At 48.7% G+C, this 14,830-nt stretch overlaps 1 long non-coding RNA gene across 1 annotated transcript in view; it reads left to right on the forward strand.

Annotated features, from left to right (window-relative positions):
- LOC122462744 overlaps nt 1–13,820 on the forward strand; it is a 36,384-nt gene extending 22,564 nt beyond the window's left edge. Inside the window, exon 2 of the long non-coding RNA XR_006285493.1 lies at nt 11,460–13,820. This is a non-coding gene — a long non-coding RNA (uncharacterized LOC122462744). The remainder of the gene's footprint in view (nt 1–11,459) is intronic.
- Nucleotides 13,821–14,830: the final 1,010 nt, after the last annotated feature.

Here is a 14,830-nt window from a genome sequence, read left to right on the forward strand (position 1 = left end):
CTGTGGAACTCTTTGCCAGAGGATGTTGTGAAGGCCAAAACTATAAGAGGGTTCAAAAAAGAACTAGATAAGTTAATGGAGGATAGGTCCATCAATGGCTATTAACCAGGATGGGCAGGGATGGTGTCCCTAGTCTCTGTTTGCCAGAAGCTGGGAATGGGCGACAGGGGATGGATCACTTGATGATTACCTGTTCTGCTCATTCCCTCTGGGGCACCTGGTACTGGCCACTGTTGGAAGACAGGATGCGGGCCAGATGGGCCTTTGGTCCAACCCAGTATGGCTGTTCATACGTTGCATCCCTCACCCCAAAGATGTGGGGTGGGTGAGGGAAGTGGGCCAGCCAGGCACCCCTTGAAGATCCCAAAGGCAGGAGGCAGCTAGCATCCTGCTCCTGATGAATTGCTGGGCAAGGAGCATTCAGTCTTTGTTTCACTGGAAGCCAGGCCCAGCTGCCCTGGAAAGGCCCCAAACTCAGGCCAGGGTTTGGGGCTGTTATGGAGGTTTTCTCTGATTCCGCTTGGTGCTAGGAGCCTCGAGCCAACGCCCTGGGAGTTGAGGGCTGTGAGCTATAGTTCCCATGCTCTGATTCAGCTGGTGATTCTGGCCTCAGACTCATTACTGGCAGAAGCAACGTTCCCTTCGAAACCTGTTTCCCAGCATATTCCGGTCGTATTCGTCTGCCCCCCGAGCTTACAGTGGCTGTCGTGCCATAAGTGCAGTGCTGGGAACGCTGTTGGTACATTCAGATCTCTTCAGCTAGCAGGGCGGGCACTAAGTCGTCCCAAAGCAGCCAGAGGGGCCATCCCCACCAATGTTCCCTCTCATTTTTTACATCCATGTGCCAAATGAATTTTGTTATATGCATCAATATGGAGGTGGTGTGTGGCGGGGGCGCTGAGGGGTTCAGAGTGTGGGAGGGGACTCAGGGCTGGGGCAGAGGGTTGGGATGCAGGGGGCTCTGGCTGGGGGTGCGGGCTCTGGGGTGGGGCTGGGGATGAGAGGTTTGGGGTGCGAGAGGGGGTTCAGGGCTAGGGCAGAGGGTTGAGCTTGGGGTGCGGGGGGGGGGATGGCTCTGGCTGGGGGTGCGGGTCCGTGGATGAGGGGTTTGAGGTGCAGGCTGCCTCGGGGCTGCGGCCGGGAGAGAGGACTCCCCCCAGCCCTCTCTCACCGCAGCAGCCCCGGGGCTGGGGTCGGGGGAGAGGCACCTCTCCCTGCCATTAGCAGCTCCAGAGCCCCCATCCCTCAGAATTTGCTACCACTGGACCACTAGGGTACCAAATTCTGCTGGGTAAGCAAAGAAGGCCATCCTTACATGGCGGTAACTGCTACTAGTGGGAAAACCTGCCAGTTGCAGTTTCTGCCACTATACTGGCAGCAGCTCCAGGGCTGAGGCGCCTCTCCCTGTGGCAGCCCTGCACACCCCAACTTGCTCCCCTCCCTGCCCACTCCCTACCTCTCTCCTCTCCAGGCCCCTGTGGCTGCGCACCTGCGTGGCCCTTTATAGCCTGCTGTATGGCCACACAGCCTCGCAGCTTAGAGGGAACTTAGACCCCCCACCCCATCCCAGGGTGCCCACAGTGCAGGAAGACTCCCCAGCTGGCACAGACACAGCCCCAAGTAGCAGCCCCCAGCACAGTCAGGCCTGTGGAGGCTGGGGGGCTCGTATGCCTTGGCTGTTCCCCAAAACATAGTGGCTCTGTGGTAGGGTGGACTAGGCCCAGTGGCTCCCGCTGGAGGCCTCAGGGTCCTACCACATCCATCCCAGAGAGGAGCAGAAGAGAAGACCTCTAAGTGGCCTAGAGTGGTTATGGGGATACAGGCAATCAGAGAGGCTGCAAAGAGCAGCCAATCAGGGCCCAGCAGACTCACATAAAAGAGGCAGCAGGGCTAAAGTCACCTAGTTGCTACCTGCCTGCAGCTGGGGGAGTGAGGATTGTGTTCCTGGCTGGATGGACCATGGGCCAATCAGTTGCTGGCATGGACTGGGGAAGTAAGAAGGAACTCCTGGCTGGCAGCTGGGACTGAGTAAGGACTGAGTCCACGGAGGGCTGCAGGAAGACAGTGTCTCCAGGGCAGAAGCCCTGGGGGTGTTGCCCCATACCAGAGCTGGGGCTATTTAAAGACTGAGCCTGGGGATGGCTACAGAGATACCAACAGGGGTACTAGGATAGGCTGCTGGTGTACCATAAATCCTGGAAGGGGTCTGGTCTGTTTCACATCTAGACTGTGTGTGTGACTTGGCTAGAGGGTTGAGTCGCTGAGAACCTGCCTGAGACTCCACTGACGGGTCACCTGGAACTGAGGGAGTGTAGGCACATGCACTCAACCAGGGGGTGCTTGTGAGAGGTGGGTGCCACCCCATTATAGGCCCATAGGGGGCCTGTTGCAGACGGGGCACAAGTCAGGGCAGCCTCATGGCTTCTCTAACCTGCAAGGGGGGGCACATTGCCTCCAGAAGAGTGGAGTCCTAAGTTACTTCCCCCTCCCTGGCCACACCTTTGTTTCTGTGACAGGCTCAAGGCAGATGCAGGGCTGGTTTTCCCCAAGAAAGGTAAGCTGGGCTGCATGCTGGAGCCATAGGCAAAGGGAGGGTTAAGCCTTTATTCTCCATGCAAGTCTGCAGGATGCTTGTTTGGCAAAGATCAAATCCCCCCACCCCAACAGCTCTCAGCCACTGGAGTGATGTGATAATGGCTCGTCTTTCATCTAAATCTTTGCACCCATGTATAAATTGAATAGCTCCATTGGAGCCTGAGTGAGGAGAGATCAGAGAACCTGCTGAATCTGCCAAATATGGCATTACATTTGTTAAGATGACCTGTGCTGTTTCCGGAGGTCAGGACTAAACAGTACTTTACAAGAATCCTTCTGGGGCTCAGCAATTGTGGTAAAAATGGAAACCGAAAAAAAGTCAGCTTGGGAAATGCTCCTGCTTTGTTCACGGGGCTTCAGGCACTGAAGGCAAAGAGCAATTTTCTATCATTTATTGCTCAAAACACCTGTGCTCTGCATAAACAAAGGCTGCAGGAGAAAGAACACAGTGAATGATTGCACTGAAAACCACTGAGATTTACTGGGCACCAGGAGTCAGATGCAGCAAAGAGCAAGGGTGACCTGAAGGTTAAGGCACAAGTACTGCATCCAGGATGGCTATCTTCTTTCCCTGGCTCTGCCAGACTCGTAGGTGAGTCACTAGCCCCCATGAGTCTGTTTCCCCACTTGTAAAGTGGGCATAGTAACACTTCTGAGCCTCATCGGTGTGCTGTGAGGATCAGTTCTGTGAGGCGCTAGATCGGGGCTCTCAAACTGGGAGTCGGGACCCTTCGGGGTTGTCAGGTTATTACATGGGGGGGTCACAAAATGTCAGCCTCCACCCCAAACCCCACTTTGCCTCCAGCCTTGATAATGGTGTTAAATATATAAACAAGTGATTTTAATTTATTAGGGGGGATGCACTCAGAGGCTTGCTGTGTGAAAGGGGCCACCAGTACACAAGTTTGAGAACCACTGCGTTAGATCTTCCGGTGATATGGGCAGTGTAAGCACCTAGGTAAGCAGAACTCTGCTGTGGAGCGCAGTCTCCTCATGAGTGAATGGGAAAGCAAGGAGAGTACATCACAAAGGGGTGCTTTGCTTATTTATCATCTCCCCTGTTGCTTTGGTTTAATTATTTATGGCCCTATCTTAGTCTGCTAATAAATGTACTGTAGTTTGTAAAGCTTGGGGCACAGGAGATCTCACTCCAGCCTCTGCTATTAAACCTTTGCTAAGTGGTGGGGGAGAGATGGACAATTTTTCGTGTTGATTATGCCGGGTGCAGGATCGGGAGGTTCTGTTAGAGCAGCAGAGAGCACTTCTGGGGGTAGCACAGGATGCAGGTGGACACAAGCCCAGATCATCTGAATCTGGGACAAACCCCCCCACATTGTTACGGCATCCCTATGGCACGGTGTTGCTACACCCAGTCAGCAGAGATCTTATATCTACACTGCTCACTGCATGCAGATACTTCTTCCATGCTGGGTGTCTGCCTCGGCCTGAACTCTTTTGGAAAATTTCAGCAGAAATAGTTCTGCTGTTGCCCAGATCAAGGCGAGGGAAAAATATGCTGCTTTACCTCTGCTTAAAAAATGCAGATGCCCTTTTCTTTGAGTTGCTTTAGTGCTCGGTAGCTTTGGAGAAGGGACTTGAAATTTGGCAGGGAGGTGGCCTTCGTGTCAGGGATGTGCCTTTTGCTGTCCCTGTGAAAATCTGCCCAAGTTGTATGCCTTTGGAAGATTGCAGTTTGCACATGCTCAGTAGAGACTTGCTAGGGATTCACAGCTAAACTCACTGAGGATTCCATCCTTACTGAGCATGCTCCATGGGGTTGGAGGAACAGAAAGAGGGGTCCCAGTGCAGGTTTTTATTGTGGGCCTCCTCCATGCAGCACCACCCACAGCAGCATCCTGCCCCACCTGGCACTGCAACCCTAATCCTGGCCCAGTGTGGAGGGGAGGGCCGGTGGGAAGGTTGGAGAGCAAGGCCACCTGACAGGTGCTGGAACCCCATGTGCCAAATGACAATGCCCAGAGCAGGGTGCTGTGCCCAGCCCCATGGACACAGGAGCTGCTGGAGCTGCCACTACCAGGTGAGTCACCTTAGTGAGGTGGAGTGTCCTCCCTCTGAACCTGACAGGGAAGAACCACTACATGCCCCCCTAGTGGACGGAGCCAAGCCCTGCCCCCTGTGCTAGAAGCATGGGGATGGGACAGGCAGTATAAAAGGCAGGGCATTTAGCTCACTTAGGTGGCAGCTAGGGAAGGTGGTGGTGTCTGCAGCCCAAACTGCTGTGCAGGACCCTGCCCCCAGAGGAGACAGGCCATGGAGAGGAGGTGCCAGGACTGCCATCAGCCATGTACCCTGAGGAGACAGGACCCTTGGACATGGAACCCTACACCCAGACTGTGGAAGGAAGTAGCCCAGGGAAACTAGACATTAGTTGGAGACCAGATCAGTGTGTTTTGGTGGGGTCCCCGCTGATCCAGTGGAGGAATCATCTGCCACTGTTGAGGCCCCGGGCAGGGACCTGGTGAAGTAGTGTGGGCCTGGGTCCCCCTACACCTTCTGCCAACCCCACCCCCGGGGAGGTGGCCTACTTCCCCTTGGCCAGAGGCCTGTGCCATGTTTTTGACTTGCCGCAGCCAGAAGGCTGAGACCCCAGACTGTTTGCCGGCTGCCTTAGCGAGGAGGCACAGGCTAAAGCCAGCTCCCTGCTCTGCCCGAACCAGAAGGCTGTGGGTCCTGACTGTGTTTGCTGTCAGATCCAGCCTGAAGGCTGTAGCCTGCAGCCCTGCCCCACCCCGCCCAGTGGGTCAAACCCTAGACTGTCACTGTAGTCTGTCCTAGCCAGGAGGCATGGGCTAAAGACTGCTCCTTGCGCTGCCCAGAGGGCCAGGGCTCTGGATGGTAACTACTGTCTGCTCCCGCCTAGGCTGAAGCTACAGAGTGCTTACTGAGCTGCTGTGCCCAGAGGGCCAGGGCTCTGGATGGTAACTACTGTCTGCTCCCGCCTAGGCTGAAGCTACAGAGTGCTTACTGAGCTGCTGTGCCCAGAGGGCCAGGGCTCTGGATGGTAACTACTGTCTGCTCCCGCCTAGGCTGAAGCTACAGAGTGCTTACTGAGCTGCTGTGCCCAGAGGGCCAGGGCTCTGGATGGTAACTACTGTCTGCTCCCGCCTAGGCTGAAGCTACAGAGTGCTTACTGAGCTGCTGTGCCCAGAGGGCCAGCAGCTGTGGACCGTTAATGGCCATCTGCCCAGCCAAAAGGCCACGGCTATAGACTGAGTTACTCTGCCGACCTAGAGGGCCAGAGTGAGAGACTTGACTGCTATGGTGGCCTCCCTCTGAACCTGACAGGGAGGAGCCACTCTAGTCACGGACATAGGAAAAAAAGTCACGGACAAAGGGGCGGGGGGTGGGAAAACATGCTATCCATGACTTTTTCACGCCATGACAAACCTGCTGCCTTAATGATACAAACTTTTGACCCTCCTGGGCCTTCTAAGTTGCATGGGCCCCTGTGCACCTGCACCATCTATTCCTCCACCAGTGCCCCTCGCAGCTCCTAGTGCCGACTAGACTGTGCTTGCGCCATCCCCACAGAGCGACTGAGCAAGCTCCATCCCAGGGGGAACCAGGCGAAACTGAGACGGCAAAGAGCAGGGAACATTCTGCCAGTTGGCACCAAGGGACCTCTGTGCCACAGCCACTGAGCTGTTCTTCATTCCAAGGTGCAGCGCTTATTTCAGACCCATAGTTCTCTCCTGCCCAAGCAAGGCCTGCATTGCTTATTACATAGGTGACCATAGAAATGCTGACTCCAGTTGCTGAAGGGAGAGGCAACACTTTGTGTTAAAGCAATGGAGCCCACCTCATTTCAAACTTCCTCCAAGTCATCCTGGGTCTGTCCCGCTTTTTGAAGACCTGCCCCTTCCTATCAGCCTTGTTTGGTGAAGAGTTGTCCCTTCAACACTGGGTTAGAGCAATGCAGTACCTGGTGACACGGTGGAGAATGTAACTCCTTTCCTGAGAGGAGGAGGGTGGGGGAAGACAGGAGGAGGGAGGGAAACAGCAGTGAGCCCAGAGTTAATGACATGGGGTAAAGAGAAAACCCTTTTCATTAGAAACAGCATGAGATGTTCCACCCTTGCTTGGGAAACCCAGAGCAGAATTCAGCCTGTTTCTTCTCCTCTTGCCTTTGCTGCCTGCTCCATTCTCCTTATTCAGTTACTTATAAGGAGTCCTCTTACCTCCCAGCATAACAGGGTTCTTCAGAGTAAGTTCCTTGAATCCCATTTTTATCACACTCTTTGTAATTACATCTGGGCCCCAAGCAAACTGGCTGGGCTCTGTCGTGTGCAGTTGATGTGCTGGATAAAATGGAGATTACTATCTTTTAATGAGTTTAGTGCTGGTGGAAGATACCAGCCTGGCAGCCCTGGGTAATGAGATCGAGCAGCTATCCAAGCAGTGCACAAGCTTCACTAAGCTGTCTCCTCAATCTGCCTTAGCCCTACCTGCAGAGACCACCTCCATCATCTTGGCCTTTCTGCTGGGGTTACTAACAAGGGGGCTGGCACAGTTTCTGGGTAGCTGCACCTGAATCCCCCTGTCCAGGGGTGCCTGGTCAGATCTCAGGACTCCTGCCATCACCTATCTCTGAGCAGGGACCCTTGTCCCACTCCCTTTTGACTGGGGGCATTTAAGGCTGCCCAGCTGCCTGCCTTACACTGTGGTATCCCCAGCAAGCCAGCATCCCTAACAGCCAGTGCTTGCATGTTGCTTTCTCTCCTAGGGCTAGGCACAGTGTATCACTCGCAGTTACAAGGAACCACCAGATCTTTCTAAGCAAGCACCTTTATCCATAAGGTAAAAGCCTCACAGAGAAAACATACGAAAACAATAAACTGATTTAAACACCCACTAAACATACCAGGAGTCAACATCAGTCTAGGGAGCCCTAGTAGGCCAAGCTCCTCTCAATCCTTTGGCAGGATTGGAGCCCCTTGGACAAAAGTTCATCTGTTTGCTGGAGCTGAAAGAAGGCCCAGTTTAAAAAATTTCAAAATTTCCCATGCTGTGTTTTGTTTTTTCAACAGAAAAGCCCTAAACTGAACACATCAGGGTTCAAAAACAGATTTCAGTAAAAAAAATTTGTTTCTGCTAAAAGAAAAAGTTGGCTCCTTTGTTTGTCATTTCTGGTTTTTGTTTGTAAAGTTGGAAATGTTTGACTATAATGAACATTTTCCATGCGGATGTTTGGGTTGAAAAGGCATTTTTTTTTGGATAAAATGTGCCAGACAAAACGTCGATCGCTCTATGGATGTCATGTTCGGAATGTTTTGGTCCTTGTGGCTAAAGCTCTGTGTTTTTGGGGTGACTGGCGCTGAGGGAATGGCCTCAGGGTAACTCAATGGTGCTGGTTAACAAGCCCCCCGTTTTCCACTGCTCTGTTTGTTAGGACCAGAGCTGAGAGCCGCCCAGGCTGGAACTCTCCTTGATGGCTGGAAGGCTAGCCTGTGCCCTGTGCCAATGGTTAATAGTCACCAGAAGAGCCACTCTCATCTGTCATGGAACAAAGAACTTTATTACAATGAGAGAAATGGCATTATCCCTAAAGCTGCTCTATTTCACTGCAGAGCCTTCTCCAGCCTAGCCTCGCATCTCCAAATTTAAAGAAACAGTGCAAGTACCCTCCCAGCAGCAGACAGCCGAATACGGAAGGATCTGTGATACTTTATCCTCTAGGCAGCAGCTGTAGTAAATGCCTTATACCTGTGCCACTGGGATGTGAGCGGTCTTGCTGTCAGTCTGTTGCTTGACAGCAGTGATGCCTTGGGCAAGCCGAGGGCCAGTGGTATGACATCTGCAATTTATAACCTGTCCTTAGGGAATATCCTTGTGAAGTCATGTTTGGAAATGTGAGGCCTGATCTAAATCAGTCCCAACGGCATAGGGAGGGTGGCTCTGGTGAGCCCTGTGCGTGGGGGTGGGGGGCCTTGGCCGCTCAGGCAAACCCCCGGCCATCCCATTTTTGCATTAAGAAATATGGTCAACCTAGCCAGAGAGCACTGCACCTTCTTGAGACAAAACCCTGTCCTGCATCTCCCCCTGGGGCCAGGCGGCTCCTCCACCAGCCCCAGGGCAGGATGGAGGAGGGTTGTTGCTGCCAGGTAGCGCTGGTGACCGTGGTGTAGAGCTGTGCAAACAACAGATTTTTCAGTTAACTGGCAATTCTAAAAAACTAAAAAAAATCTTTAGGGGTCAAGTCTTGAGGGTTTCATTTCGATCTTGACCTTTTTTTAAACACTTTTGATTTTAAAAATAAAACTAACCGAATTTTTTGAACGAAAAGTTGTTTTGAGCCCAATGAGTCAAAACAGTTGTTGTGTTTTTTTAAAAAAAAGCCAAAATGAAACATTTCTATTTGTTTTTTGGACAGAAATAATTCGGTGAAACTGACACTAATTTGCAAAATGTTTTGGTGTTGCCAAATCTGCATTTCCCCCCCCTCCCCCCCCCCCCCCCCCCCCCCCCCCCCCCCCCCCCCCCCAAAAAAGTTTTGAATGATTTTTTTCCCCCAGCTCTATATTAGTTGGGCTAAGAGGAAACCTGAACAGCAAATGGGCAAGAAATACAAGCAAAGGAGGCGTTGTGTACGTGCATCAGGAGCAGAAGGGATGGGAGACTGACTGCAGTGCATAAACCTCTGCAAGGCAAAAGGGGCAGGTGAGGGGGAAAAGGAGACTGCAATGAAACTGAATGAGTCCTGGACCCATGGAATGGTCCATTCGCACAAGGCTTCTCCTGCAAGCAGCTAACCACAGTGCCACATCCCAGGGACTCTGAGGAACAAACCACCTCTCCCTCCATTTGCTCTTGCAGTCTCTACTCATCTCAGTTGAATTCATCTCTTACTCTCTTCATAACATGGGACTTTTTTTAACTCAACTGTGGGCTCTTAGTCCAAACAAGCAAATGTCTTTGAATCTGTCCTCACCATGGGATGATGGAAAAATATCTGCCCCAGGGTTCTATTTACAGGAACATGAAGTGTTTCAAAAAAAGATAATGATATTATAATACAGTGTGTAAATTAGCCTGTAGAACTCAGTGCTGCATATTAGTGTATTACTGAGTACAGTTTTAAAAGAGGCTTAAGCTCTTATGAAGAAGAAATTCCTATGAACAGTGAGTGACATTAGTTAGGATAAAATACATGAAACTTTCACTCTTCATACTACTTATAGGGCATCAGGTGATCATCTGGTGCAGCAGCAATGAAGGTGGCTTCAGATTCCCTCCCAAACATCCAGAAGTGGCCACTATTGGAGACATGACACTGGATTAAATCGGTCATTGGCCTGTTTCAATGGCCTGCTCCCAATGGCCCAACTCTCTCCAGTTCAGGTCAGCTGGAAGCACTCCCATTGATAACAATCTGTTTTATGTTGCTGAGTGGTCCTGACCTGAGAATTTGGTCAGTTACACCTAGCCAAGGACATAAGAAGAGGTTCTATAAATACATTAGGAGCAACAGAAAGACAAAGGACAGGAGAGCTAATAACAGATGGCATCAAGAAGGGTGAGCTTTATAATTCCTATTTTGCTACAGTCTTCACTAAAAAGGTAAATTGTGATCAGATGCTTAACACAATATTAACCACAAGGGGGAAGGAACACAAGCCAGAACTGCGAAAGAACAGATTAAAGAATATTTATATAAATTAGGTGTATTCAAATCAACAGGACCTGTTGAAACTCACTCTAGGGTACTTAAGGAACCAGCTGAAGCAATTGGCCATTATCATTGAGAACTCCTGGTGGTTGGGTGAGGTCCTAGAGGACTGAGAAAGGACTGGATTGTACCTATCTCTAAAAAAGGGAACAAAGAGGATCTGAGGAATTATCAACCGATCAGTCAGCCTAACTTCGATACCTGGAAAGATACCAGAACAAATAATTAAACAATTAATTTGTAAGCACTTAGCAGATAACAGGGGTATGAGGAATAGCCAACATGGATTTGTGAAGAACAAATCACACGAAACCAATCTAATTTCTTTCTTTTTTTGACAAGGTTACTGGCCCTAGTGCATAGGGGGAAGCTGTAGACATGATCTATCTTGATTTCCAGTAAGGCTTTTAACAGTTGCACATGACAGACTCAAGTAAACTAGGGAAATATGGTCTAGATCAATGATTCTCAACCAGGGGTCCGTGGCCCCCGGGGATCCACAAGCCCTTTCAGGGGATCCACGGGGCACTGGAGCTGAAATCTGATGCCCCAACGCCCCCCTCAGGGCTAAAACTGGGAGCCACGGGGCTGAAGCCCCCAGCCCTGGTGCTGCCATGGGGCTGAAGCTGGGAGTTGCGGGGCTGCAACCCTGAGTCCCGGTTCTGCCTCTGTGGGTCTGAAGCACTGAGCACCAGGCTGAAGCCCCAAGCCTTGGTGCTGCCACGGGGCTGAAGCCAGGAGCTGAGGACTGAAGCCCCGAGCACTGGTGCTGCGGAGGGGCTGAAGCCGGAAGTCTGCCATTTCCCGCTTCATCCCTGGAAGGTAGGGCTCAGACTTCTGGGTCAGCCCCTGGGATGGGGATCACCAAACCTGTAGGTCAGCCTCAACACCTTCTGGCCCAGCTCTGGCTCTGCGCAAGAGACTTTGCATGTGAGGGCTCATTTCTTGATTTCTGTCCTCGGCCCAGTGAGTCTGACACCAGCCTTGCAGGTTACCTAGCTCTGTTTACTGGGTGTAAAGGAGCTATTTCAACAGGAGCAGGACAAGTTACACAGCACAGGGGGGAAATTTTTTAAGCATAAACAATAAATATCAGATATGGATACATTTTTAATGTGACCATCAGCTTCAAAACAACAAAACCCACTGAGTGATGATACTGAACTTCCTTCAACAGGTTCAACCACCGTAAGGGCTGAAGAGGTGATGTGAGTAAGAACCATAACGCCATTATTAACCTTGCAACATTTAGGAAATACGAAGACAGCTATTTGAATTTTGGTTTTATTTGTTCTGGAAGTGGAGATATACCTCAACCGCAGTGTGTAATTAGTGCTAAAGTACTGTCCAATGAATGTTTGAAGCCCTACAATTACAGATTCATTTAATTACAAAGCACGACATCTATAAGGATAAGCACCATTTTTTTTTCCTTTTTTTTTCCTTTTTTTTTTTTTTTTTTCTGAGCGAAAGGCCGAGGAATGGCTTGGTACTAAAGCAGTAATGAAATCCACAACTACTGCAGATAAGAAGCTTTTAAGGTCATCTTATATAGTGGTGCAGAAAATTGCTAAAATAAAAAAATCACATACGACTGCTGAGATTTTGATAATGCCATGTATTATTGAAATAACAAAGGAAGTGTTTGGAGAGGAGAAGGCCAAAGTACTGACAAAAATACCCATGTCAAATGATGGATCATTTCTATGTCAGAAGACATAGTTTTTCAGTGTATTGATCAGCTGTGTGACAATGATTTTGCTATACAGGTAGATGAATCCAGAGACATTTCAAAAATGTCCCATTTATTTGCCTATGTTCGGTATGTGTGGAATAAGGAAATAAAGGAAGACTTTTTGTTTTGCAAAGAGCTGAAGAGAACAACAAAGTCAGATGACATTTTCAAGCTGATAGATGATTTTATGACCGGAAAGCATTCTGGTGTTGTGCAAAAAATAAAAGCCTTTGCACCTCACACTATTTTGACACATTGCTTTTTTCACTGAGACGCGCTTGCTGCAGAAGATACTGCACCAGGTCTTCGCAGTGGTAATGCTCATTAATTTTATTAAATCCAGAGCAACAAACTCCAGGTGTTTTGCTGCACTTTGTGAGGAGGTGGGTACGGAGCATCATTTCTTGCTCATGCATACAGAGGTGAGGTGGCTATTTTGAGGAAGAATGCTTGCCTGTATATTTAATCTCAAGGAAGAGTTATGTACTTTCTTAGTTGATAAGAAAAGTGAACTTGCTGAAGTGCTGAAAGCTGACGTGCGGCTGGCAAAACTGGGTTACCTCACAGACCTATTCAGTGAAATGAATAAGCTGAATAAAAGTTAGGAACACTAATTTTATTGCCCAGCGTGAAAGAATTAAGGCACTCAAAAGAAAACAACTCTGGAAAGTTCGTGTCTGTGGGGGCACTACTGATACGTGTGAGCTCTTACATTCTTTCATTCAGGAACGAAACATGGACTTTGATGTAATTAAACCTCAGCTAGCAGTGCAGCTGCCTGGTCTGCTTCACAAATTTAATGCTTATTTTCCTGAACTCACAACAGAACAAGCTGCTACATGCATGTGCACTACAAACCCCTTGAGTGAGAACACTGAAGCTAAACTTCCATCTAATGTCCCATCAAAACTGTTAGAAGAGCTCATTGACATTTCGTCAGATGGCTCCCTCAGAACCAGGTGCAAAGAAATGCCGCTGGAGACATTTTGGTGTGAGCGTTCCAGTGAATACATCACTGCTTCTTCTGCAGCACTGAAAGGTTTGATCCCCTTTGGAGCCACCTACTTATGCGAAACTGGATTTTCAGCCATGCCATCAAGGAAAACAAAGTACCGAACCAGAATGAACATTGACCATGACAGGCGCTTGTGCTTGTCAAAGATACCCCCTCGTCTTGACAGAATTGTTGATCAGCACCAACAGCAAGTTGCACACTCAGTAAATAAAAATAATAATATTCAGTTTATTTTTGTGCCTATATTATCCCTTTTTAAATATTTTATACAAGTGTGTGTATTTAACTATATAATAATCGGTTTAATGCAGTTTTTAATCTACTGGATATGCAGAAAACCAGTTGCTGTGGCACAGGTGGGCCTTGGAGTTTTTATAGCATTTTTGGGAGCGCCTCAGAAAGAAAAAGGTTGAGAACCCCTGGTCTAGAAGAAATTACCCTAATAAGGTGGGTGCAAAACTAGTTGAAAGACTGCACTCAAAGATAGTTATCAATGGTTTGCTGCCACACTCTGGGGATGCATTTAATGGGACCCTGGATCCGGTAATATTCAATATTTTCATTAATGGAGGGAAAAGTGTGCTTATGAAATGTGTGGATAACACAGCCGGGAGAAGCAGCAAGAACGTTAGAGGACAGGATTAGAATGAGAGGACAGGAAGGGACAATCAATTGCACACCTACAAAATGGGAAATGGCTGCCTAGGAAGGAGCACTGCGGAAAGGGACCTGGGGGTTTTAGTGGATCACAAGCTAAATGTGAGTCAACGGTTGTAACACTGTTGCAGGAAAAGTGAACATCGTTCTGGGATGCGTTAGCAGGAGTGTTGGAAGCAAGACATGAATAGTAATTCTTCCGCTCTGCTCAGCGCCGATAAGAGCTCAACAGGAGCACTGTGTCCAGTTCTGGGCGCAGCGTTTCAGGAAAGATGGGGACAAATTGGAGAAAGTCCAGAGAAGAGCAAAAAAATGATGAAAGGTCTAGAAAACATGACCTATGAGGAAAGATTGAAAAAACTGTGTTTAGTCTGGAGAGGAGAAGACTGAGGGGGGACATGATAACAGTTTTCAAGTACATAAAAGGTTGTTACAAGGAGGGTGAAAATTGTTTTAGTTAACCTCTGAAAGTCGGACAAAAAGCAATGGGCTTAAAATTGCAGTAAGGGAGGTTTAGGTTGGAAAAATTAGGAAAAATGTTCTAACTATCAGGGTAGTTAAGCACAGGAACAAATTACCTAGGGAGGTTGTGGAATCTCTGATGTAGTTTTTTTTATAAACAGGTTAGACAAACATCTATCAGGAATGGTCTAATTATTATGTAGTCCTGCCTTGAGTGCAGGGGACTGGACTAGATGACATATTGAGGTCATTTCCAGTCCTACGCTACTATGATTGTATTAAAGGAAATGTTTTGTTTTGACCCAACTTGAAATTTTTGTGACTTTTTCGATTAGCTGAAATTTTTTTTTAAATTACTTTTTGGCTGGATCCAAAACTAAAATTTGTCTGATTCTTTTGGCATTGCCAGCACATCAAAAAATCCATTATTTTCCCAGTTCTATTCTGTAAACTAGTTTTTAAGTCTGGCATTGGGCATGCAATTAATATTTTGAACAATACTGTAGCTTTCGTGTTTGAAATACCTTACACCAGGGGTAGCCAAATTTACTGACCCTCCAAGCCACATACGACAATCTTCAGAAGTTCGAAAGCTGGGGTGCGCCTGCCAGGGCTCAGGACTTCAGCATTGCTTAGAGATCTTTTTCCTAAACACTCCTCAGTGTTTTTGCAAATATAG

Source organism: Chelonia mydas, chromosome 13 (genome assembly GCF_015237465.2).
Source record: "Chelonia mydas isolate rCheMyd1 chromosome 13, rCheMyd1.pri.v2, whole genome shotgun sequence".
NCBI lineage: Eukaryota > Metazoa > Chordata > Testudines > Cheloniidae > Chelonia > Chelonia mydas.